At 47.7% G+C, this 522-nt stretch overlaps 1 protein-coding gene across 8 annotated transcripts in view; it reads left to right on the top strand.

Annotated features, from left to right (window-relative positions):
* Nucleotides 1–522, top strand: part of SPECC1 (sperm antigen with calponin homology and coiled-coil domains 1) — a 115,056-nt gene that overhangs the window by 28,651 nt on the left and 85,883 nt on the right. The window lies entirely within an intron of this gene.

Below are 522 nucleotides of genomic sequence, written 5' to 3'. Positions count from 1 at the left end.
TGAATTTAGGACTGTTTCTAAAAAAACAGAAATCCCCTTGCTGGAGTGGAAAAGGACCCCTGTGCCAGGTGAAAATCCTCATTGCAGATACACCGCTGCTGCTCCCTTCACAAGGTGCTTTAGGGGTGCGTTTTGTCTTCCTGTGAAGCAGCAGGTATCGGCCCCTTGCCACGGACAGACACAGAGCCTGACCTGATACAGCCGTTCGATGTACCACCAAACCATGAGCAGTTCCCGAATGGTCGAAATTTCAGGCCTTTCTATATCTGGTCTTTTCTACCACATTTCAGATTGGCTGTTAGTTTGCAAGGTCATTCATTGCATTTGGTGTGTGTTTGTACAGGACTTAACACGTTGAACACCAGTCTGGTTGAGGGGCTGGATCCTACTGTCATACAAGTAATTGAATAGTAGCAATTACCCCCCACCCCTACTGCTGACACATCTCCTGCCCCAGCTCTTCCTATATCATGTGCTGTATCTTATAATGGACCTGGTCCTGCCACGTACCTATTCTTCCCA

This window comes from Alligator sinensis, unplaced genomic scaffold, assembly GCF_000455745.1.
Source record: "Alligator sinensis unplaced genomic scaffold, ASM45574v1 scaffold1642_1, whole genome shotgun sequence".
Classification (NCBI taxonomy): domain Eukaryota; kingdom Metazoa; phylum Chordata; order Crocodylia; family Alligatoridae; genus Alligator; species Alligator sinensis.
The sequence above is the reverse complement of the archived record's forward strand: the minus strand, read 5'-3'. Positions and strand labels throughout refer to the sequence as shown.